This window comes from Protopterus annectens, chromosome 8.part0 (assembly GCF_019279795.1).
Source record: "Protopterus annectens isolate FY-2018-M chromosome 8.part0, PAN1.0, whole genome shotgun sequence".
NCBI classification, from domain to species: domain Eukaryota; kingdom Metazoa; phylum Chordata; order Ceratodontiformes; family Protopteridae; genus Protopterus; species Protopterus annectens.
In genome coordinates this window covers 699,436,862-699,461,461 of record NC_056741.1, presented here as the reverse complement: position 1 = coordinate 699,461,461, position 24,600 = coordinate 699,436,862, and positions in this window count along the sequence as shown.

The following is a 24,600-nucleotide window of genomic DNA, read 5'->3' as shown; positions in this document are numbered from 1 at the left end:
TTATAAATTCTCTTTATTAGCATACTTACACAACTGTGGGATGTTGCTAGTTTTAAACTCATCCAATCACTGGTTGAGCGTATCCCTCTTGTGCCTTTTTAGGTCCTTCAAGTGGTACCTACACTGTTCTCGAGTGCATGGGATGCCAGCCGTATTGGATACAGCCTTGGCCAGACTATTTCAAGCCTCAGACTTGTACTGGGAGCCAGAATAGACCCCCTGCAGAAGCTTTTGGCTGTGACACTTTACCAGGAGTCCAATAAATATTCTGGACTCTTGAACACCCCACCTCTGCGCCCTGAATTGGGCACCTTCCCCTCTAACACCAGCCATGTCTAATCCAAAAACATTGCAATAGCATATGATGACTTCCCACCAATTTCTGTTATCACATTTACTGGTAGTGTGGAAACCCAAGCAAAGATGCCAACCATGTTTGCACAATGTTAAGTGGAGGGTAACAGTGCCAGAGAGGAAAGCAATTTTTGAAATTGGAAGGTTAATCTGACACTTGACATTAGTATGATGGGTGTCTGCTGCTGTGAGTGTTAGGTGATTTAATGTTGTTGACATGCACTGGGGACCGTAAATTTCATGGGCTGACACGTTTGTTTGGCTTTATACACTGCTAAAATTGTTTTTTTACAGTGTGGGATTCAAAATTATTTATAAGAGACAAAACATTTTCTTCCGCAGCAGTTATTTTCCATGTTTGTCACAGAAGAAGTGCTTCTCAGACATAATCATGAATCATTTATAAATACAGATGACAGATTGAAGTGTTAACCACACATGTGTGTGACCTGACAAGGTCCTTGTCTATACATTCATTTGTGTATGTGTCTTATTTAAGTGGGAAGGCCATCCAAGTCCAGATAGCAGATTTATACTTACAGAAACATAGTAGACAGTATACCCTCAGTCATACATGTGAACCTTCAAAACACAGTAAGGGTGTCTTATCCCTCATACATATAATTCATATTAGCTTCACTATTTATAATTATGTATAAAGTGTTATAGGTGATATTTAATATAATGAGAAATGGAACAACAGTAAAAATGTCTAGAACTTCCTGTAGTAGAACCCAGGAATGTCTGTATGGCAACCATACACTTAGACCTGTTGTCACAGGAATATTAAAATAACACTTAGGTGTTTTCCTGTTCATTACTATAAACTGAACTGTCACAACAGTACAAATATGTTGGACTTCCTGTATTAGAACCCAGGACCATCTGTATTACAGCCCTACATTTACAACTGCTGCCACAGGAATAATTAAATAACAGTTGCATATTTTCCTATTCATTCTTAACTTCTGTGTATTAACCACCGTGGAATGCCACTTACTTTGTTTGTGTGGTGTCCAACAGAAATAATAGAATGCATCCATTTTGAAATCGTTGCATGAAATCGTTGAATGTCTACTTACTGTCTGCATGTGTTTGATGGCTGGAGGTGTTGGGGAAGCTGAAGCTGTTTTCTCAGGATGATGTTGTGAAGCATCCCCCAGTAAATTACCTTGTAAGATATCACCCCTAGTGAACATCTGATACAGTTAGGAGGTGTGCCAGTTATGTGAATCATGGTAACTGCTTGGGCTGCCTGTCCACATATTCAAGATGATTTTCTTAGCATTGCACATGACTTGACAGTTAATGGAATGGAAGCCCTTTTTATTTTATGTAGACCCTTCCCTGTTCCCCGGGTGGTGCCTTGATTTCTATATGTGTACAATCTATGACAGCCAGTACTTCAGGATAGTGTGCTACAGGGTAGAACTCTTGCATATTTGTGGCCTTATCCTCAGGAGTATGGGAAAAATATATGTGATCACTGGCATGTTGGAGCATAGCATTTAGGAACTGATGGAGGATCCTGGAAGCTGATGCCTGTGACACCCCCATCATATCCCCTGTTGGTCTCTGAAAGGGTCCTGTAGCTAAAATTTTAAGTGATACTCATACCGTTGTCTCCACTGTTATTGGTTCCCGTCGGTTTGCCCTGGGTCTGAGTTGAAGATGACAGAGGTTGAAGAGTTCCTGTAGTGTGTCTCTATATAGCCTGTAGTGCTCTACAATTTCCACCTCATGCAGATTGTAATTTGTTAGCCAAAGTCTGAAAACTCTTCTTTTTCTTGGCCATGGCCTGTTAGCAGCAGCAGCATAGAATTATGCCTGTTGCATATACACATGAATTAAAGCAACAGTAGCCTCTAACATTCTTACTGTGTAGACTCCTTTCCGTGACTGTATTCCAAATGGTTTTGGAATTCGCAGGGAAAACCAGCACTGAGTCTACATGGTTTCCTTATAGCTTGTTGAATAGCTCATCCTTCTTGGATTGGTTGATTAGCATACAGCTGCGTATGCTGTAATTAGCATGCCAAGGTGTTTACCGTTGTTGTGCGGTACTGAGTATAAAACAATGCACTACCATGTGCACATCGCGTCACAATGTGCACAATGTTTTAGCGGCTCTTGTAGGGTTTATTGAATCTGCTCATTTTAGATTATCTAAAATCTCAAGCTTCTTGCCCTTATCTGATGGACCAGGGTAACAGTATAATTGTTTTTGTCACTAGATTCGTTAAGTACGCCCTCCAGTGTGCAGCACTATACTTTATCTACATCTTTCATGTACTATTGATTGATCTTATCACACCTCCAGTACACAGTCATATGCCTTATCTACATACTTCCATTCCCGAGTGACCTTTTCACAGACACATTAGATTGCTGAATTTCTAATTCATTTAACTTCAGAATCATACTATATGATCTTGCATGCTTTCCCAAGTATTACCCACTGCTTTTACTGTACATTTATATTTAATTTTTATACATTTGGGCTTGAGAGAAAAGATCCCATATCTGTTTTATGTCTGTTTTTGTATGCCATTTGCTTCCTGCTAAAACTCTAGCTGACATAATCCTTGAATTAGCTATCTATATACATACATAGAATATTAGTATATGATACTTTGTCATATACTCCCTATAAATGAAACTCAAAAGATTGAGCAAAACATCCCATAATAATAATAATAATAATAATAATAATAATAATAATAATAATAATAATAATAATTTTGCAGGGGGGGTGTAAACCCCCTGCACCCTCATACCTCCTGTTAATTACATACATCAACTCCGAGATACCACTGTGGTTGAGAAAGAGTGAATTCCCACTCCCCACCGTTTGTGATCCCTGATGGGGGAAAAAAGCTGGCAATCTGTGATCAGCTAATTTTTGATCAGTTATATATATTTTTTCTCTGTGATGAATGTAAAATTCGATCACTAAATACACACACAAACACACACACACACACACACACACACACACACACACACACACACACACACACACACACACACACACACACACTGAGTTGTTTTATTATTAAAATTCTATATATAGACAATAGAGTGGAGTAAGAAGAGAAACAGAGCAGTATATGGCCATGAAGGTGAGGAGGAGTGTGGAAAAGAGCTATAGAAAGCAGACAGAGAAAAGACTACAGATTCAAGGCATGGAAAATATCATAAGAGGTATAGTAAATGAGGCTTACAGTGTGTCACCTAATGAAATATGTTAATGGTAATATGGTAGTGATTAATATACAATGACTTTCTAATAAGGTGTGTGCTTATATCGAATCAAAAACATTTAAATAATCTATAATTAAAAGGAATGGTCAAGTAATTTTTGTAATAACAAGAAATTACATTAATAGTAATATGCAGTATTTATTATTTATTTATTTATTTTATTTTACATTTGTTTACCGGGATAGTCTGACTGGATACATGTCCATTTTCAGCGGAGGCCCGGGGAGAAAAGCTCCACACAGACAAACTTACATAGATTACACAGAAGTTAGCAAACAATTATAAAAACAAAGTGATTATATACAATGGCTTAGTAGTGTTCCCTAGTAGGGACTCACAATTCTCATGGACAGACACAATTAAAAGTAGGAGACATCAGATTGGAAGCAGAGTTTGGTGACGTAGTTACAACTTATGATAATTACAGAATATGCTTTTAGTTTATAACTTAATCAGGGTTGGTACATGGGCATAGCCAATTCACTTTGAGATACTGTTTGAGGTTTTTTTTTTGAAGAGACATTTGGAGGATTGTACGGTTATATTGTTTGGCAACGAATTCCAGGTTTTGCCAATAAAGTTGGCAAACAGGGATTCACCAGCAGAGTTATTAGCTTTGTGGGTGTGGACCAGTAGTTTATCAGCTGACTGTAGGGATCTTAGGTTGTATATGGCTTAATAATATTTTTAAGTGAGGGGGTATACTCAGGGTGGTACTAAATTTTGTGCGCTATTAAGTGTTGATTGAATTGAATTAAGCTGTGCTGTTCCAGCCACTCTAGTTGTTTAAGGTTCTGGCAGTGGTGGGTTCTATAGATGGAGCCAGTGGCGAATATAGCAATATAATTGTAGCTATGGGACAGCTTACCTAGTTCGGATTTGTTGTGTTTTGAGAGTACAGGTGAGGCATATAAAAGAGTAGAGAGTAGGTGTGAACGGGCGATTGCAGTCCTAGCCAGTGAGGTTAAAAATGTCTTGTTTCTATACAGTGATCCAATATTGATAGTCTGTAAGTCTGTATGGTTTTGATGACCTGTAGGTCAAATTTGAGATTATTGTCTATGATAACACCTAGCAGTTTGGTGTAATTAGCTGGGGAAATAGTGGTACCATTGTTAGATATGACAGAGAATGAAAGTGTGGTGGATCTACTAGTGGGGGCGAAGAGTAGAAGTTTAGTTTTATTGGGGTCCAGAAGTAGGTATTGGTTGGTGAGCCAGTTCTCAATAGTGTTAAATGGTTTGCAGTTCGGATGGGGAGGAGGCTGAGCAGATCAGAGTGGGATCATCTGCATATTGAATGCAGGTAGCTTTAGGGATAGCAGTGTGAAGGTTGTTGATAAAAATAGAGAAGAGTAGTGGACCTAGTATGGACCCTTGAGGGACACCAAGTGTAAGAGGTAGCTGGCTGGAGAGTTTGCCCTGCCATAGTACCACCTGTTGTCTACCAGTTAGGTAGGACTGGAACCAGTGGATAGCAGGCTTGTTGAGGGAAATAGATTTTAGTGAAAGAATGAGAAGTTCATGGTTGACCATGTCAAAGTATTTTGATAGGTTAAGAAAGAGGGTGGATGTTAGCCTAATGTCATTCCTGTTTTGGTTTATGGCAGCAGTAAAGGAAAGGAGGGCTGAGGTGGTGCTGTGGTATGGCCTGAAACCATGCTGGGAGTTGGTAGTAAGTTATTCTGTGTAAGGTATTGCATCAGTTGCTTGTGTACACATTTCTCCATTATTTGGCTAGTGGGGAAAGAATGGCAATGGCAATGGGTCTATAGTTGGGCATGTCTGAGGAGCTACCACCTTTATGGAGTGGGATGATGTGAGATATTTTCCAGAGGGAGGGGAGTAGCTAAATCAAAACCAGTATTCTTTTATTCTTTTTTTTGGCGCTTTCCATCACAGCTGACGACCAGCTGCCCTTCAGAACCTCTCCTCATTCATATGTTTAATGAACCCAGCAAGCCTTTTCCTGACTTTCTCCAGCCCGTTTTCAGAAACAGTGAGCAGACTGTAGCTTCTCATAGGAGTGTTATATATGCTGCTGAGGATGAATTTATTTATTGATTTTTTTGTTATGCCAAGTTAGTTTTCTTTCCCATGGACAAACATACTTCCAAGGATTGACATATAATGGGCATGGGTATCATCTCACCTCCACCGTGCCTCAGCCAGTGCCCTGCCTTCCTGAAGACCATGCCCCCTGCACATCTCTGACCTCCACTGGAGATCAACCATGAGGTACACTCATGTGCATACCTTCCTCTCAGGGCTTCAGATGCACACACTACTAACAAATCTGGGTCACTTAGGCCATAACTTTATCCCTCTATGCCATGATGCTGGCTAAAAAGGGCAATTTTAATGAAAAAATATGAAAATAAATAACAGGTAGCTTTTAGAAACTGCATGAAAGATCAGTATTGACTATTATTAGAAACTGCATGAAAGACAGATTTGCAGAGAGTCTCATGTGTAAATGAGCAACTGGCATTTAAAGAGATATAAATTATGTAAATGCAAGTTCAGACTTTTCTGTAGCTGCTCTATTGCTCCACAAGTGACATCTACAAGAAGAACCTACTTGCTGACCACAACTTACAACTGATTGCAGTATTCCACAGAAAATCACTGCTGATGCAGTTTCTAAGTGTGTACCAGCAGTATTCCACAGGAAATCACTGCTAATGCAGTTTCTGATTGTGTGCCAACATTATTCCACAGAAAATCACTGCTGTTGCAGTTTCTAAGTGTGGACCAGCAGTATTCCACAGGAAATCACTGTTAATGCAGTTTCTGAGTGTGTACCAACATTATTCCACAGAAAATCACTGTTGGTGCAGTTTCTGAGTGCGTAAAAACAGTATTCCACAGGAAATAACTGCTGATGAAGTTTCTGATGTGTACCAGCAGTATTCTACAGAAAATCACTGCTGATGCAGTTTCTGAGTGTGTGCCAGCAGTATTCCATAGGTAATCACTGCTGATGAAGTTTCTGATGTGTACCAGCAGTATTCCACAGAAAATCACTGCTGATGCAATTTCTGAATGTGTGCCGGCAGTATTCCACAGGAAATTGTTGCTGGTGCAGTTTCTGAGTATGTACCAACATTATTTCACAGGAAATCACTGCTGGTGCATTTGCTAAGTGTGTACCAGCAGTATTCCACAAGAAATCACTGCTGGTGCAGTTGCTAAGTGTGTACCAGCAGTATTCCACAGAAAATCACTGCTGATGCAGTTTCTGAGTGTGTACCAGCAGTATTCCACAGAAAATCACCGCTGGTGCAGTTTCTAAGTGTGTACCAGTAGTATTCCACAAGAAATCACTGCTGGTGCAGTTTCTAAGTGTGTACCAGTAGTATTCCACAGAAAATCACTGCTGATGCAGTTTCTGATGTGTAAAATCAGTATTCCACAGGAAATCACTGCTGATGCAGTTTCTGAGTGTGTACCAGCAGTATTCCACAGAAAATCACCGCTGATGCAATTTCTAAGTGTGTACCAGCAGAGCAGAATTCCACAGGAAATCACTGCTGGTGCAGTTTCTAAGTGTGTACTAGCAGTATTCCAAAGGAAATCACTGATGCAGTTTCAGAGTGTGTACTAGCAGTATTCCACAGGAAAGCACTGCTGGTGCAGTTTCTGATGTGTATCAGCAGTATTCCACAGGAAATCACTGCTGATGCAGTTTCTGAGTGCGTACCAGCAGTATTCCACAGGAAATCACTGCTGATGCAGTTTCTGAGTGCGTACCAGCAGTATTCCACAGGAAATCACTGCTGATGCAGTTTCTGAGTGTAAACCAGCAGTATTCCATAGGAAATCACTGCTGAAGCAGTTTCTGATGTGTTCTACCAATATTCCACAGAAAATCACTGCTGGTGCAGTTTCTAAGTGCATACCAGCAGTATTCCACAGGAAATCACTGCTGGTGCAGTTTCTGAGTGTGTACCAACAGAATTCCACAGGACATAGCTGCTGGTGCAGTTTTTAAGTGTGTACCAGCAGTGATTCCTTTCTTTTAGATTAATCCCTTTTTCATGACAATGCAACCATGAGGCTATGTTCCAGGGGTATGGGGGAGGCTTGCCCCTGCTACATAGTGGTGCAGGGGCAACCCCCTATAATGAAGACTACATTCAGTTTTTTGGAGGGGTTGATTTCTCAAGCATCTGTACTTGGCAAGTCGGTTCCTCAGGAGACTTATAACTCAGTAAGTCATAGTGGAAGCCTTGTTTTGCACAATAATTTAAAATAACATTTCGGGTACAGCAAGTAGTGGCTACTTAAACAAATAAACCAAAATAATAATTAATACATAATTAATTTTCATCTGAATAAGTGAAAATTAACAATTACCCAAAACTAAGAACTGCCATTCCAACAATGTGGTGCAAAATGGCAATCATGAAAGTAATTGATTAACTGATTTTTTTTTTTGTGGCTGGAAAACCTTCCTGCAAACATTTGTATGGATTAAACAAATGTATGAGTATCTAAGACATGACTTGGATGCTGCTGCTAGAGATTTAGAAAGGAAATGACAAATTATATTGAAATGTTATACAATGAAAACTAATTACTGTGCAAAAACATGAAAGACAACTAGCTCTTTACTCGCATGTGCTCATTGTAAAATGGGATGACATGATCACAAAAATAAGCTTGTAGTTGCTGTTAATAAAACTTGTAGCCATCATATTCACAGTCTTATAAGGAGAAGTTAAACTTGCACAAGAACACCTTCAACAGAAACTCCTATTCAGTTACATATCGCAGTGGCATTATTTAGATCAAAATAATACATAAAAAGAAAAAGAAAAATCTGAAAAAAAAACCTCTCACAGGACATCAGAAGTGTATGAGCATTGTACCATAATTAGCTAGATGCATGTGCACTCATGACTCTGTTAAAACATGTTGACAAGTTCATAGGTTCATAGGTTCATAGGTTCATACTAGGCTATCTGCCCAAGGGCATTTATAAGCCTAGCCCAGAGTTTTGTGGCTTTCGCCACCCCTTTACTATGCCCATTATTTTGCTGTGCCTCTGTCAAGCAGTGACACTGAGATAATCCCTGGGGTATATCTGCGATCTCCCATCCATTGGTCAGGATTTCTCTTGAACAAAGCCAGCAAGGTGCTCTGCCTCACATGTACTGGGATTTTGTTCCACAGCATAGGGAGTCTCTGGGTGATGAATCTGTCCCTCCAGCACGTCCTATTAATAACCGTGTCAAGGATTAAGTCTCCTGCCCTTGTAGTTCTGAGGGATCTAGATTTTTTGAGGTGAAGCATGTTCATCAATTCTGGGTTGGACATGGCCTTGTATGTCAAGCACAGGTCACCTCTGAGCAGGCGGTGGCGACTGAATAGAGCTGGAGTTCCTTCAGTCGGGCAGCATAGGACATATTTTTGAGACCCTTTATCCTTTTGGTGAGGAACTTTTTGGGCCTTTCCAGTTGCTGCAGATGTCGTGTCAGATACATTCTGAATGGGGCATTGTACTCAATCATTGGTCTGATGAGTGATGAGTACAGGGGGACGATGACCTCCCTTGATCTAGATGTGAATCCCTTCATGATCAGGTGGGCAATGTAGAAGGTCTTCCTAACTACTTTGGCAACGTGAGTGTCAAATGAAAGGTTACTGTCAACCTGGGTCCCCAGATCCCTGATAACCTCTTCTGTGCTTAGTGGGTTGCCGCCTTTATGGTAGCTAGGGGTAACCTTGTTTTTCCCAAAGGGTATGACTATGCATTTTTTGGCGTTTAACTTTAGGCCATGGCTCTGGCACCAGTTATCCGTTTCTATAAGACCCTTCTGAAGGATATCTGTGTCAGATGTGTTCTCAACTATGGCGCCCAGTTTGCAGTCATCTGCAAATTTTGTCAGCCATAATCCTCCTGTGTTTGCTTGTACTTCTGTAAAGTAGATGCCGAACAGGAGTGGGCCCAGGACTGAGCCCTGTGGGACACCACTTGTGACAGGCTTTGAGTCTGACATGGCGCCAGCAACTCTGACCTTGTGGGTTCTGTCACTTAGCCAGTTTGCAACCCATCTTGTGACGTATGGGTTTACATTTAAGCTGATGAGTTTTTCAATGATACCTGAGTGGGGTATTGTGTCGAAAGCCTTTGCCAGGTCAAGGTAGGCTGTGTGGACTGCCTTTCCCTCATCAATGGCCTTGGTGACTGTTTCGAAAAAGTCAACCAAGTTTAAAAGGCATGATCTGCCTTTGACAAAGCCAAACTGGGTCGGATCCAAAGTCTGCAAGTCCCCTATGTCTTTATTTATGAGTTCCATTATGATCCTCTCCATAGCTTTGCAGATCAGGCTTGTCAAGCTGATGGGACGGTAATTTCCAGGTCGGTGGAGGCACCGCCTTTGTGAAGTAGGACTACAGTTGCCCACGCCACTCCTTGGGCACGTATCCTGAGGTGAGGCTAAGATTAAACAGCTGCCTAACTGCGGGTTTAATTCCTCATTGAGTTCGTGGAGCACACAACCGGGACACCATCTGGTCCCATGGATGCTGTGTTTTGCCTTGGAGAGCAGTTCTCACCTGAGAGTTAGAGATGTTTGGGGGGCTACAATCCTCTGGTATAGATATCTCACCTTTTGGGGGGAGTTTGCACTGAACCTGTCAGCCAGTATGTTGGCAATGTCTGTGGGTTCAGTAATTTTTAGATCATTTTGAACTAATTCTGAGCATATCTGGGAGTTTCCTCCCAGGTTTCTAACATAGCTAAAGAAGGCCTTATGATTGTCCTTTGAGTCCTTAGCGACTTTTCTCTCAAAATTTGCCTTGGATGATTTTATGAGAGATCTTAGTTTTTTACTTATAATGATCAAAGGTGTCTTCCCTTTTAAGGATTTTGCTCTATCTTGTAGTAGCTTCCTCCTTTTGTTGTAGAGCTTGTTTATGGCTGGGGTCCACCAGACTGGACGCTTGCCTTTGGTACAAAGAGTCTTTGTTTTGTTTGGGATTGCCTGATCCATGCAGTCCTGTAGGTGCTGGTAGAAGGCATTTGTAAGTGATTCAGCGGCTTGAGTAATGGTTTCCAGGCTCGGGGCCTTAAAAGAGACCACACCAGTCTTTAGAAGTGTGAAGTCGGCTTTTGAGAAGTTCTTCACTGTGGTCTTTTTTATCTCAGGTGGGGGCGGGATATGGACTTCCAGTGAGATTAGTTTATGGTCTGATCTCACCAGTGAGGGGTATACTTCCGGTGTTGAACATTGTGACCCCATGTTCGTGATGATGAGATCTAGTATGTTTTCTCCTCTTGTGGGGATGGTGACTAGTTGTTCCATGGCATTTGAGTTTATGAACTCTAGGAACCTTTGGGCTAGAGTGTTGGGGCTTGAGTAGTGATCCCAGTCTATATTCGGGTAGTTGAAGTCACCTAGTATGATGGTGTTTGGAGAAACATTTATCCCCTCCAGTGTTTTCAGGAAAGCTATGTGAGGTTCCTGAGATTGAGAGGGTGGCCTGTAACATGCTACAAATTGCAGAGCAGTCTTGCCTATGGTTAATTGCACCTGGATGGTCTCCGATGCATCGTGCGTTGCCACCAAACTTGAGGTGTGGGTGTCCTTGATGAATATAGACACCCCCCCTTTCTTGGTGTTGTCTGGATTTTGGGGTCGGAACTCATGATAAGAGGTAAAACCTGATAGTGCCGGGGTGCTCTCGGGAGCCTTGAACCAGGTTTCAGTCACAGCACAGACATCGATGTTCTCCATACTGAGAAGGGCCTCGAGTGCGTGCATCTTGAGGTTGAGACTTCTGGCATTGAGCAGCATTACCCTTAGTTTTTTTTCCTTTTTTGTGTTCTAGGGTGGTAGGTTTAGAATTTGAGCCTTGCCTAAAAAGGCACTATGGGGGTGGCAAGAGCCTTTGCCAATATCCGGAAGCCCAGGGGTGACAGGTGCAAGCCGTCCCTTGCGAAGCAGCGTGGCTTGTCCAGCATGTGATCCCAGGCAGACAGACATTGGATCCCCTTTGAATGACACCAGAGTTTAAGCCAATTATTAAAGCTGATCATCTTGTCTCTGTATTGTGGCATCATTCTTGGTGAAGGTAGGATACTGCTCAAGGTCAGGGTCATACCTGCCTGGGCTACATAATCAGAGAGCTCCTCTATGTCTCTTTTCATGTAGTCCAAGGAGGTACATCTCAGGTCATTCACACCAGCGTGGACAATGACAGAGTCGTACTTGTACCTGCTGTTGAGAGACCTGAGTGCTTGCGTTATGTGGTGGATTCTAGCGCCCGACAGGCAGCTTACTGTGACCTTCTCCTTACTCAATCTGGTAAGCGGGACGTCAGTGTGTCTGACTATGGAGTCACCAATGACGAGTGTGTCTGGCATTGTGTTTGGCCTTAAGGGCTGTGACTGTTTGGCACACTGACTATGTGGTCTATGTGTTGCATGTGTTGTGTCCTGAGGTGGCAGTTGTTTGGGTGTCTTCTTTAGTGGCCTCTGCTGTTTTGGTAGATTTTTGATCAGAGCCTCCGAGTATGTCTTTGTGTATTTATGTGTATGATTTGAAGTTGTGATAGTACTATGTGAGACTGGGTTTGTGGTGTGTGTGGTTACCTTCTCCTCCTGTCTGGTCTTGCCAGTCCTATGTTGAGAGAGCTCAGCCTCCAGTTTGGCTATATAGTTGCATCTCTCGCATGTATTTGTGTTTTGTGGGAGAAGGAGAGGGTTGTCCGTGTACATGAGACAATTGTAACATTGCCTCAATATTCCCAGATTCACCACCTGAGCAGGAGAGGACACTAGCAACTGATCCCTCGACATGCTAGAAGGAATAGACAAGGACTTTAAAAAGACTCCGGGGGATGTGGGTGATCGAAAAGGGGTTTTTGGCTGGTGGGGTACTATGTATAATAAAAGTGCTATATCAAAGTAAAAAAATACTTTAGGAGCAAGTGCTAGGCTTTACAGATAGAGAATAGTCTACTTAAGGATCAAGTAGAGCTGAACTTTTTAGATATAGAATACGCTGGTTTGATCAGCAGTACAGTTGAAGGAAGGTTGTTTTCAGGGAAAATTTGAAGAGTGGACTTTAGGTAGCCTGAATAGTTTAACCTTGATTAACCACCGCTGCTCTTGTGTGCTCCTATGGCAACTCCGCACTAAAGCGCGCTAAAGCGTGCTTTATAGCAGGGGGCTGGAAAAGACAGGAAATTACCCAAAATGGCCAATAAACTACAAGTTACTGCCTTAGACCACTCCTCTGAGGACAAACAGGCAGCTCAGTACTCCCCACTCTCACTGGTGAGTAAGGAAACTTCCCCCCTGACCAAACAAGGAAAATGGAGAAACACAGGAACCAAGACAAAGCTCAGGGATCAGCAAAATCTGATCACTGGAACAAACTATTAGGAAAGTATGGAAAACAAGAGTATGTTTTTTGTTTTTTTCAAGTTTTTTTTTCAGATAGGCAGAAAATACAATAAATGCAGTGTTTTTCGACTAATTGCTATCAAAAGCTAGTACACTTGAGTGTATTAGCCTATTGTTTAACTTTTAAGCAAAACTTAAACAAGGAAGTGCAACAAACAATTCAAGCTATTAAAACAGTAAAAACAGGTAATAACTGAATAAAACAGGCAGAAATAGTCGTCAAAAGGCTTAAAAAGTCGAAAATGCAGAAAAAAATAATTAGAATCTGGAAAGTTTGTCTTTTCTGGTCTCTGCTGCTCTAGGAACTCTGCTGGATACCACGAGGAGCTGTGCTGAGTTCTCTATAGCCAGAAAAGCCCACCAAGTGCATTAGATTGATGTACTGTGCAATCGTTAGTGCACACATAACAGGTACATGAGCAATATATCAATACATCATCACCCACATGTAAGAAGACAGGGAACAGAAACAACAATCCTTCATACAATGGCATTATTTTAAAAAAGTTAGACAATTGTTTATTAAATAAAGTCATTGTATAACAGCAAAGTTAGGTTGTAGGTATTGTAGGTTGTAGGTAAAAAAAAATGGCGGCGCCATGTGTGGCAGCAGCTGCTTCAGATCCCTACAGAAAAATGCACTATCTGTCTTGTTTTTCATTGGGTACATCAGAAAAATCAGTTTCAGAAGCAATAAATGAAGGTATGATATGCTACAATGCTGAGAATCTACTTGAAATTTGATCTCTAATTTTGCAGTGCTGTCTGTATGATGAGCTACTAACAGTGAGGCCTGTAAGGTCTAATACACTCCAGGAACTACTATAGCTGGGAATCTTGCTAAAACATGACCAGAAATGCACAGATCTGGCTAAGCATACATTGCATAAAAAGGAAAAGATATGAAAAGTCATGAAAAATAGGCACCAGAGCAAGAATTACAGCCAGAATGAAAGCTAATCTATGCAGGCCTCCACTCCCTTCCTTACTGCTGGCTAATGTGTACCAGCAGTATTCCACAGAAAAATCAATGCTGGTGCAATTTCTAAGTGTGTACCAGCAGAGCAGAATTCCACAGGAAATCACTGCTGGTGCAGTTTCTAAGTGTGTACCAGCAGTATTCCACAGAAAATCACCGCTGGTGCAATTTCTAAGTGTGTACCAGCAGAGCATAATTCCAAAGGAAATCACTTCTGATGCAGTTTCTGAGTGTGTACCATCAGTATTCCACAGGAAATCACTGCTGGTGCAGTTTCTGAGTGCGTACCAGCAGTATTCCACAGGAAATCACTGCTGATGCAGTTTCTGAGTGTAAACCAGCAGTATTCCATAGGAAATCACTGCTGAAGCAGTTTCTGAAGTGTTCCACCAATATTCCACAGAAAATCACTGCTGGTGCAGTTTCTAAGTGCGTACCAGCAGTATTCCACAGGAAATCACTGCTGGTACAGTTTCTGAGTGTGTACCAGCAGTATTCCACAGGACATAGCTGCTGGTGAAGTTTCTAAGTGTGTACCAGCAGTGATTCCTTTCTTTTAGATTAATCCCTTTTTCATGGCAATGCAACCATGAGGCTATGTTCCAGGGGTATGGGGGAGGTTTGCCCCTGCTACATGGTGGTGCAGGGGCAACCCCCTGTAATGAAGACTACATTCAGTTTTTTGGAGGGGTTGATTTCTCAAGCATCTGTACTTGGAAAGTTGGTTCTTCAGGGGACGTATAACTCAGTAAGTCATAGTGGAAGCCTTGTTTTGCACAATAATTTAAAATAACATTTAGGGTACAGCAAGTAGTGGCCACTTAAACAAATAAACCAAAATAATAATTAATAAATAATTAATTTTCATCTGAATAAGTGAAAATTAACAATTACCCAAAACTAAGAACTGCCATTACAACAATGTGGTGCAAAATGGCAATCATGAAAGTAATTGATTAATTGATTTTTTTTTTTGTGGCCGGAAAACCTTCCTGCAAACATTTGTATGGATTAAACAAATGTATGAGTATCTAAGACATGGCTTGGATGCTGCTGCTAGAGATTTAGAAAGGAAATGACAAATTATATTGAAATGTTATACAATGAAAACTAATTACTGTGCAAAAACATGAAAGACAACTAGCTCTTTACTCGCATGTGCTCATTGAAAATGGGACGATATGATCACAAAAATAAGCTTGTAGTTGCTGTTAATAAAACTTGTAGCCATCATATTCACAGTCTTATAAGGAGAAGTTAAACTCGCACAAGAACACCTTCAACAGAAACTCCTATTCAGTTACATATTGCAGTGGCATTATTTAGATCAAAATAATACATAAAAAGAAAAAGAAAAATCTGAAAAAAAAAACTCTCACAGGACATCAGAAGTGTATGAGCATTGTACCATAATTAGCTAGATGCATGTGCACTCATGACTCTGTTAAAACATGTCGACATGTGCATTAGATTGATGTACTGTGTAATCGTTAGTGCACACATAACAGGTACATGAGCAATATATCAATACATCATCACCCACATGTAAGAAGACAGGGAACAGAAACAACAATCCTTCATACAATGACATTATTTTAAAAAAGTTAGACAATTGTTTATTAAATAAAGTCATTGTACAACAGCAAAGTTAGGTTGTAGGTATTGTAGGTTGTAGGTAAAAAAAAATGGCGGCACCCTGTGTGGTAGCAGCTGCTTCAGATCCCTACAAAAAAATGCACTATCTGTCTTGTTTTTCATCGGGTACATAAGAAAAATCAGTTTCAGAAGCAATAAAAAGGAAAAGATATGAAAAATCATGAAAAATAGGCACCAGAGCAGGAATTACAGCCAGACTGAAAGCTAATCCATACAGGCCTCCACTTCCTTCCTTACTGCTGGCTAATGTATGCTCTCTAGAGAGTAAGATGGATGGAACTCTCTACATATACTAAGGTGAGAAACAGTTGTTTATTTGTATTCACTGAAACCTGGCTTAACTCCAACATAAATGACAGCACAGTAAATGTAAAAGGAATGCCATTATTTTGTGCTGACAGAATTCATTCACTCTGTGAAAAATCTCATGGAGTGGGTGTAGGTATACTCGTGAACAACAGCTGGCATATTAAATGCAAGGTGGTCGCCTCTCACTGCTCAGAGAACATTGAATTTTTGTCTTTAAAATGCAGGCCCTATTACTTGCCTAGAGAGTTCAATGGAGTGAGCATAACAGCTGTTTACCTTCCACCCAGTGCAAACACCAATGCAGTACTTGCCACTCTATCCCAGTTCGTAAGTTTACTCCAGAACATGAACCCAGAGTTTGCCCATGTAATTGCAGGTGACTTTAACTAAGCCAACCTGAAATCAGTACTATCCCACTACAATCAGCATGCAAAATTCGCAACCATAGGGGAGAATGCACATGATAAGGTTTTCACCAACATAAAACTGGCATATAAGGTAGCACCTTATCCACACCTGGGCAGCTCAGATCATCTTGCCATCATGTTGTTTCCTGCATAAAAACCACTACTAAAATCAGGAAAATCATCAAGGAAGTAAATAAGGTTATGGTCTGAGGGTGCAGTCACAGCACTGCAAGACTGCTTCAAGAGTACGGCCTGGTCAAAGTTCAGGGAGGCAGCCACAATGTATCACCAAATAGACCTGGAAGAATATGCAGAATCTGTTATGGCCGACATCTCAAGATGTGTGGATGATGTGACAACTACAAAGACATCACCATATATGCTAACTAAAAACCATAAAAGAGGCAAAGAGAACCTATGAAAGAAAAATTCAGGGTCACTTTAATAACCAAAGGGACTCTAGACATCTATGGAAAGGCATACAAGCTATAACTGACTACAAACGTGCATGCACCCAGTGTGATGACAGTACAGAATTCTTAAACAAACTAAACAGCTTCTTCAGCAGGTTCAATGTGGACAACAAAACTGTGACAAATAAACTACCTGTTGGTCAGGATGAGGAAGTGCTATGCCTCAGCACATCTGATGTACTGAAAACTTTGAGAAGAGTTAACCCAATGAAAGCTGCTGGTTTGGATAACATTATGGGCAGGGTTCTCAGGGTCTGTGCTGCACAGCTGGCATTGGTACTCACTGACATTTTCAGTACATTGCTGCAATTAACCATTGTACTGTACAATTAGATACTAGACTTTCTCACAGACAGACCCCAAAAGGTACTGTATGTGTGGGAAATAATAGCTCTAAAACTGTAACTCTGAACATGGGTGCACCACAGGGCTGTCCTGAGTCCTCTACTATTCACCTTGCTTACACCTGACTATGTAGCCAGATATGAATCTAACAGAATTATTAAGTTCACAGATGACACCACAGTCATAGGTCTTGTCAGGAATGGAATGGAAACAGGATATAGGAGTGAAATGGAACATCTGCTAGGCTGGTGTGACAGCAACAATCTGGCATTGAACATCAGCAAGACCAAGGAACTGACTGTGGATTTAAGAGGTCTCAAGAAACACATCAACCTCTGGAAATCAAGGGTGTGGCAGTAGAAAGAGTCAAGAGCAGTAAGTTCCTGGGTATACATATATCAGAGGACCTGTTTTGGTTGTCAACATCCTAGCTGACAGGTTCAGCGCAAACTTCTCCCCCCCTCCCCAGCAAAAGGGCAAATATTTATCCCAGCAGAGTGCTGCCCCCCTGACATCTCAGATGCTCAGGTAAGAGCCGCCCTCTCCAAAGCAAAAAACACAGCATCAGTGGGACCAGACAGTGTCCCAGGCTGCGTCCTACATGAACTCCAAGAAGAGCTAAACCCAAACATAAAACTACTGTTCAATCTCAGCCTTACTACAGGATGTGTACCCAAAGAGTGGTGTACAGCAACAGTGGTCCCTCTCCAGAAAGGTGGTACCACAACGAATACTGGAAACTATCGCCCCATAAGCCTGACTAGCTTGGTCTGCAAAGCTATGGAAAGGATCATCATGGACCTCATAAATAAAGATATTGGGGACCTACAGACACTGGATCCTACCCAGTTCGGTTTTGTTAAGGGCAGATCCGGTCTCTTAAACCTGGTCGATTTCTTTGAAACAGTCACCAAGGCCATTGACGAGGGGAAGGTGGTCCACACAGCCTAACTGGACCTCGCAAAAGCCTTTGATACAATACCCCACTCGGGCATTATAGATAAGTTCACCAGCTTAAATATAAACCCTTATGTCACTAGATGGGTTGCAAACTGGCTCAAGGACAGAACCCGCATGGTTAGAATTGCTGGAGCCATGTCAGACTCCAAACCAGTTACAAGTGGCATCCCACAAGGCTCAGTCCTGGGACCTCTCTTGTTCAGTATATATTTCTCAGAGGTGCAGGCCAACACGGAAGGACTGTGGCTGAACAAGTTCACAGATGACTGCAAACTGGGCACTATAATCGACTCTCCAGCTGACACAAGCATCCTCCAAAAGGGCCTCAAAGAAACAGACAACTGGTGCCAGAGCCATGGCCTCAAGCTAAACAACAAAAAGTGTATAGTCATCCCCTTTGTCAAAAACAAAGTGCCCACAAATTACCACATAGGTGGTAATCCATTAAGTACAGAAGAAGTAATTAGGGACCTGGGGACCCAAGCTGATAGCAATCTCTCATTTGACAACCATGTGGCCAAAGTGGTTAGAAAAATATTTTATATAGTCCACCTAATCATGAAGGGATTCACATCGTGCCTCTTTACTAATCCCTCATCAGGCCCATAATTGAGTACAATGCCCCTTTTGGGATGTGCCTTATCAGACACCTGCAGCAACTGGAAAGACCCCAAAAGTACCTCACCAAGAGGATCAAAGGGCTCAAACAGATGCCATATGCTGCCCGGTTAAAGAAACTCCAGCTCTACTCAGTGGCATACTGCCTGCTCAGAGGCGATCTGTGCCTGACATATAAAGCCATGTCCAACCCAGAATTAATGGACATGCTGCACCTCAGAAAATCCAAATCCCATCGAGCTACGCGCTCGAGAGACTTGAACCTCAGCATTGAAATAAATAGGACATGCTGGAGGGACAGATTCATAACCCAGAGGCTCCCTTCACTCTGGAATAAAATCCCAGTCCAGGTTAGGCGGAGTCCCTCATTGACTCTTTTCAAGAGGAATCTTGATGAGTGGATGGGAGATCGTAGGTTTACCCCGGGTATTACTTCTGCGTCACTGTTAGACAGAGCCACAGTATACTAACCTCGAAAAAGGGCATAGCAAAATTAATTTAAAATGGGTGGTGAAAGTCAAACACACTCTGGCTAGGCTTATAAATGCACTAGGGCAGATAGCCTAGTATGAACCTATGAACCTAAAAAAGTGCAGCAACGTTTGCACTTCCTATGGAAACTGAGGAAAGCAAACCTGTCACAGTCCATTATCCTAGCCTTCTATAGGGGAACCATCGAGAGTGTATTGACAAACAACATCATTATATGGTATGGGAACTGTAATACATCAGATCACAAGGCTGTCCGGAGAGTAGTAACAGCAGCGGAAAGAATCATTGACTCTCCACTGGCATCCTTGGATGATTTACACGAATCTTGATGTACTGGAAGAGCTAGAAAGATAATAAATGACCATACTCACCCTGCTTGTGTTTTTCTCCTTCTTTTCCTCAGGTAGATGTTACTACAGCATGCACTGTAAGACTTCTAGGTTCAATAGAAGCTTTTTCCTTTTATCCACCAGATTGCTAAACTTTAACAGGCATGCCAGAAGCCATTTCGCTCTATCAACCAATTAACTGAATACTCTCTTGACTAATCCAGTAAATGACATACTCTCATGTCCATTTATTCTAAAATCACCACTACTAGTAACATACTTTCGTGCAATATCCAAATCTTCATCTGTCCCGAAACTTGAATGTGCAATACTCTAGGCAATATTTTTGCTTCACAGGTACCTGTTAATGTGATAATTCAAGTTTGTGCAATATCTACTTGTGCAAAACCATAAATGGCACATTTTCATACATGTAATGTCTGTAAGTGTCTGTTCTAGTATTAATAAATAGTAACTGCATATATGTATGTTTCTTTCACTGGGAATGAAGCAATGTAAATTCATTTAGCTGCACTAAGTGCAGATCTAAATGACAATTAAGTTTACTTTGACTTTGACTTGACTGTAGGTTTACTCATAGCTGGCTTTGTCTATTCACTTGGATTTTACTTTTGTGATCAAACCATATCTGCCATGTGTAAAATATGCATGAATCACACCATTATGAGTTACTACTAAAATATTTCATAGGATGATAAGAGTGTCATTGTTCCTAAATGTAATGGACATTAGAACTCAGACTTGCATAGCTTGGTAGTGTTAAATATACAATCTGAAAAGCCATGTAAAGAAATTGTAGAAATTTTACTAAAACATTTGAACCCAAAGCCTTTAACTACTGAATGCTGTGGAATTCATCAACAAAATCAGCAAATATCCAGACAAGTATTATAGACTTCATGGAAGAACTATGTGAATTAATTGGGAGCTGTGAATTTGGGGGAGGACATGTAGACATACAGATCTGTAGAACAGTCTGCAAAATCACTCACAATAAGCTATGCTTTAAAGACCTAATGCTTTTAACAAATTTCAACGGGGATAGCTAATAGCTGCTGACAAAACTTGATCTGCAAACAAATTGTTGCTAAATTTCCTGTTATGCAAAAAATTCTTTGATGAATGAAGCTTGCTTTTTAGTGATGTGTGTTGTCACGCAAAGCTGACGTACTGGCTAAACAGAAAGCAGGAAATGCCTATCTGGAAGCATAACAGGATAAAAGCAAATGACAGGATGGTAAGTACAATCATATGCATAAAACAGTGGATTCAAACAATGAAGCAAGAACAAACAAATGAGGCAAGTTCAGGCAATGAAAATCATGATTCAATGCATCTGGAATTATAGAACATAGAACCAATAAATAATATGGATCACTTCTGTAGTAGCAGGACTAAAATCTGCATATTACTGAGAGGAGCTGGGTATATGAAATGAATGCATGAGGCATTTTCAATATGATTTCAATGAAGGAATCTGGATGTTTTTTTCCACATACCTGTATACTAGAAACATTTATTGGTAAAAGTATCTCTTGAGAGGCAAAATGTTTGTATTTAATACATGAATACAAAAGCATAAATTAAGCTGCTATGTTTATATGCAAAAGGACCAGCTATGTTTGGCTGGAGGAAAAGAAGGATGGTCAGATTAAATGCTGCATGCCATTAAAACATTGTAGTTGTTATCAGAAAATACATTATTGCTCCAAACTCTCAGTAAGCAACAATTGTTAAGCAAGTTTTCATCAAAAAGATGGAACACTTAAATGGATTACCACAAAGACTGACTTAGGACCAAATGTTGCTCCAATGTTTCTCAAGACTGGTCACTGAGTGCAAGGTGAAGATGGAGTTAAAAATGGAAAAAGCCTACTTATTGTTAAAAGTAAAAAGCAGAATGAATGGGTTAGAACAGTGGTGCAAACAAGCAAGCAGTAAGTCTATGAGCATTTATATATGTGGACATTTTAATGTCAGTATTGATAGGTGTTATAGATTGTACAGATTCCCCTGCTGAGAATATTAAGATATCATCACATTAAAAATGGGAGTCAGGTAGAAGCTTATAAAAAATATTATAGTGTAAACCTATCTAGTAATGGGAATATTTAAGCATAATATTGATTTTTGAAATGACTTCTGTACCATTGTCGCCTCACAGTAAGACGCTGTCTGGTTCAATTCTCAGTTAGAGCGTCTTCTGCGTGGAGACATGCATGAATGGGCGTACCTTCGTTGAAGGTTGTGCATCAGGGCTGGTAACTCGGCACGTAAAAATCAACTACCAATCATTAGCGGACCGGAGTTCCGCTGTGGCGACCTCTAACCTGGAAAAGCCGAAAAACACAACAATCTCCAGTCATCAGGAAATACAACACACATTAGGCATTCCAAATGCATAGTGCTGCATCCATGACATTGTGGTGAGAGAGAGTGGTGAAGAATGTTAGGCAGCCTAAGAAGAATTATACAGGCTAAAAAATAGGTGGACTTAAGGTTATTAGAAGGATGCCTCATTTAAATAAGATAATACTGTGACTGACAAATAAAGAATAAGCAAATAGCAAGATAAAAGGATAATTGCATAAGTGACACAAAAAGTCACACAGTGCCTCATAAGTAACTTCATAATGAGTAAATTACAATCACTAGTTTTTGCATAACCTCTAAACAATGAAAATTAAAACAGGCACTTAAGGAGCAAAGAGTACTTACCCACTTTCAGAAATACACATACATAACGGCCCTTAAAGAGCCCAGGAATGCGTTTGCACTTTAAGCAATCATTTCCAGGCTCCATAAGAGCCTGTCTACATCTGCATTGTTGAGATGTTTTGCAAAAACTGAAGACTGCAAATACTAATCCAGTTTGTCATCTTTGCTCCAAAGGGCAGCATGAGATGGGTTATTGTATGAGACTGCCTCTCTTCTCAATTCATACACTTCATAATGACTCTGATACCCACTGCATTTGTTTTTAGGTCACTGTAGCGAGCAGAATTAAATTAGGCCCAAAAACAATGTCTTAGTTTGGTCTAGAGACTGAGCCGATGCCATTAGTACCTGTTTGGAAGAATTTATGCTGGTTATAGCTAACCTACCACTGATAGACATTTTCAGAAATAGAAAAGGAGCATCTGTAATGATGGCAGGCTAGTTGCGGTGTTGACCCCTGTTTTTAGGGTTATCATATGTCACTGCCTACAAAGGAAGAAAAGCAGCATAACAATACATGCGGACTGCTATAACTGTAATATGAGAAGCACAAAGAGCCACCGTGCTCACTGTAGTGGGTACCTGCACACTAGATGCCATGAAGCTGACTGAGAGATGCTACTATATTTAAAACACAGAAATTATACCGTATTGAAGTGTGTAAATTACTTACTAAAAATTCTAAAAAGAAGCGGGTATTTGTATATCAGGGAACCTTTTTATGTAACTCCATACCAGAGATTCTAACTTATTGCAACCAAGTGCGCCTCCAGGAGTTTCTGTAGTTAACTCCTACTGACACCTCTAGGCATCAAATATTGCTAGTTAATATTTGCATTAATAATTCCAAAACCATGTTCAATACAAGATATCAGAGGGGTTCTTCTTAAAGCATACATGATGGCAAGCACGATTGTATTGATATTTGATCTTGTGTAATGCAGCTAAAGATATATTAAATATTATCTGTATGCTGTTTATCTGTATTGTACTAATTTTCATATTTCTCTAAATATCTAAACATCCAGGTAACACAGACAGAACTGCATAGCCTCATATGAAAGCTCACAGCTGCATGAAGAAAATCCTGCTGGCAGTATGTGTCTTGCTTGAATGGTTACTGAGATATCATAAGTTGTTTATACAAAATTACAAAAATAATATTCACTGCCTTTATTTTGGCTTAGGAAATCCAGTTTAAAGCATCAGACTGAATGAATGCCACTAAAGTAAAGATTAATTTATCCCAAACAATTTACCATTTACATTTTTCTTGTAACACTTATGGTTCCAGAGATATGAGTGTTTATTTGAACTGTAAGGTGATAACTTATTTTTTTAAAGGTTCAAGCCACACCCACTGGGAGTTAAAACTACACACTCAAAAGAGCTGTACTGGAGGGAGTCAGTTAATTAAGCTAACTCCAGACTGTTGCATGTTGTTGTTTGTCTTTCGGCTTTTCCCGGTTAGGGGTCGCCACAGCGAAACTCCAGTCCACTAATGATTGGCAGTTGGTTTTTATGGTGTCGAGTTGCCAGCCCAATGCCCAACCTTCAACGAAGGCATGCTCATTCTATGCATGTCTTTTGAACACCCACTCGATCACGGGGAGGACATGCAGACTCCACACAGAAGGCACTCCCAACCCAAACCGAGAAGACTGTTGCATGTAATGCATACAAAATGCCACAGTATACTAAAAATAAAGTCCCTTACTCAAAGTTAAGTGGTGGCCTGCTGCTGCTGGAGATAGATGACCTACTCAGAAACATACCTGTTAACCTACAGACATTGAAAGTAGGAACAAAGGCCCCTTGAAAAATAGGAACATCCAACTATAAATCTGTACATGAAATTAGCGTAACATTTGAATACTAAATAGCACATAACTCTTCCTGCTTTCAGTAGGAATGTGAGAACTACTCAGAAACATGTTTAAAAAACAGTGAATGACAAAATATTATCAAAGCAAAAGGGCAGAATATGTTGACTTTAATGAACTGTGCCCAAGAGGTCACGACGAGGAGGATCTGCTGTCCAAATCAACAACAACAAAAAAAAAACAAAAAAAACCGGTGGATGTGATGAGATGTAATTTTTAGTCAATGAAATCTTGTCAGCAATGAAAGTAAAATGCTAAAATATAATATATAATACTAATTCTACCGTTTATATATTCAGCATGGTTTGACTTTGTTCAGATTTTGACTGAAATTACTACATCCTACATCCTGGTCCGTTAAGTGTTTTTTTAATG